This window comes from Poecilia reticulata, unplaced genomic scaffold (assembly GCF_000633615.1).
Source record: "Poecilia reticulata strain Guanapo unplaced genomic scaffold, Guppy_female_1.0+MT scaffold_219, whole genome shotgun sequence".
In the NCBI taxonomy this organism is placed as follows: Eukaryota; Metazoa; Chordata; class Actinopteri; order Cyprinodontiformes; family Poeciliidae; genus Poecilia; species Poecilia reticulata.
This window is the reverse complement of record NW_007615023.1, coordinates 74148-76436: the sequence shown is the minus strand read 5'-3', so window position 1 is coordinate 76436 and position 2289 is coordinate 74148. Positions and strand designations below refer to the sequence as shown.

The window sequence follows — 2289 nt, the reverse complement described above, 5'->3', positions numbered from 1 at the left end:
GGCAGAGTTCCGCCCGTTACCTAGCAACCACGGCAGAGTTCCGCCCGTTGCCTAGCAACCCAAAAAGAGCTCCAGGACATTTGGTGAGCTGGTTTTACTCCACTTCTGCTTTTCAAGTTTAAAGGGACAGAACACTAATCTTATGATCTAAAAATGACCTTTGTGATTAAAAATGTAACAGACGTGTTTTGTGTGGACCGATCCCAACATGTTCAAGCACAGTGACCCACCTCTAAAAGAGAACCTCAGAGCCGCCAGGCTCCCGGTCCGGTGACCACAGCAGTGGACGTCTGTTCCATAAATCACGACGATGCAGATTTAGCTCATTTTCAGGGTTCAGGTGTCGGCGGATCACTAAAAACCTCCGTCTGCCGTTTGGCGCTTCGTCGTGAAGTAATGCAGAAAGGAGAAGGTTGCTGCGTAATGTCCCAACCTGCAGGGGGCGCTCTCCAGCAGCCGCTTGCTACAAGCAGCAGAATATCATCAGAGATATTCAGAGACGGCCGACGGCAGCAGCAGGAGCTGCTCGGGTCCGTGACCCGGTTTGGGATCAGAACTTCAGGGAAGGCAGAGAGGAAATCTGGAAGCACGTCGGAGACGAGAGGACAGAAAGTACCAAGACCACTTTGTGTTGTCAGCGTTGATGATCTACTTTCCACGGACCGACTGGACCTCAGAGGGAACCGGTCCAGTAACCGTCAGCTTCAGAACCGTGGCGGGTTCTTCCCACCGCAGGCGGGACCGGACCTCAGAGGGAACTTTACAGAACGATCGTGGTCCGTTTTAGAGTTTTTCTGGACCTTAAGGTTCCTTCTGGAGCGACTTCCTGTGGAACCTGCTGGTCCTTTCCAGAACTTTCCAGGATTCTTCACAGGAGCTGAAGGTTCTGCCGTCCCGGTCCGTTAACCTGTGAAACTTTGGGGAACTCAAAGAGATCCGGAACGGTTCAGAACTTTCAGGGAACCAGGCAGGAACCAGCAGGATACTTTCTACAACTTACCGGTTCTGTCCGTTTCTCCAGGTCCGTTAACGGTTCCGTCTATCTCCAGGTCCGTTAACGGTTCTGTCCGTCTCCAGGTCCGTTAACGGTTCCGTCTGTCTCCAGGTCCGTTAACGGTTCTGTCCGTCTCCAGGTCCGCTAACGGTTCCGTCCGTCTCCAGGTCCGTTAACGGTTCTGTCCGTGTCTCCAGGTCCGCTAACGGTTCTGTCCGTGTCTCCAGGTCCGTTAACGGTTCTGTCTCCGTCTCCAGGTCCGNAACCCGACTCCGGTCCGCTTCAACCCGACTCCGGTCCGCTTTAACCCGACTCCGGTCCGCTTTAACCCGACTCCGGTCCGCTTGCCTGGAAGGTCCGGTTCGTTTGGTGCAGGTGTGAATACGTAACCGGATCAAAAAGTGGACTCTGGTTCGGAAAGTGTTTTCTGCTCAAGTCCACTCCGAAACCAGGAAGTGGACTACAGCGCCGGGCATTCTGGGTAAATACAACCAAAGCCAACGTGCTAGCCTAGCGCTAGCAGAAGAAATATCCCAACCGTTAAAAATCCACCATCTTGTTTGAATCTGGTGAAACAGGAAGTTGCTCTCAGAGGTTTCTGTGTCATTTCCTTCAGTGGTTCTCGGTGCGGCGCCCCCACAGGCCAGGAGGGGAACAGGCTGGAGGTGGAGCAGATGTTCTGGGTTAGCGTTACCTGACCACCCTGGTGGTCAGCGAGGCGCCGCATGTAAGCAAACGGTTGCTAGCTCTAGCATGAGTTCACAGCGCTTAGCTGAAAACATTACGGAGCGCTCAGGAGAAAACCTGGAGATGCTAAAACAGCAGCAAGAGGAATTGCAGTTTATTCAAAAAGAAACTTTCATTTCACGTTGGGTTAAGATGCTAATGCCAGGTTGATTTCATGCTAGGTGTTTGTTAAACGGAATAATGACATGATGGGTGAGCAGCGGAGAGCCGGTGATTAATGTCTTCATGAAAAAACGATGATAAAACCTCTGGGAACACAGGGAGCCAGAGGCGAATCAAAAACAGGAATCCAGAGCCGGAAAGGAGGAGAGCAGGAAGGTTTAAATACTGAGAGGTGAACGCTGGAACAAAAGAGCTGCAGCCTGTTAGCTGGTTGGCTAACGGGTCACAGCCAGCTGGCTGGTTGGCTAACGCATCGCAGCCTGTTAGCTGGTTGGCTAACGCGTCGCAGCCTGTTAGCTGGTTGGCTTATGGGTCACAGCCTGTTAGCTGGTTGGCTAACGCGTCGCAGCCATTTGGCTAATGGGTCGCTACATGTTAGCTGGTTG

General features: G+C 52.5%; 1 protein-coding gene across 1 annotated transcript in view; it reads left to right on the top strand.

The window, feature by feature from the left end:
- Nucleotides 1-2289, top strand: part of dcc (DCC netrin 1 receptor) — a gene marked incomplete at both ends in the record, with an annotated part of 106776 nt that overhangs the window by 32693 nt on the left and 71794 nt on the right. The window lies entirely within an intron of this gene.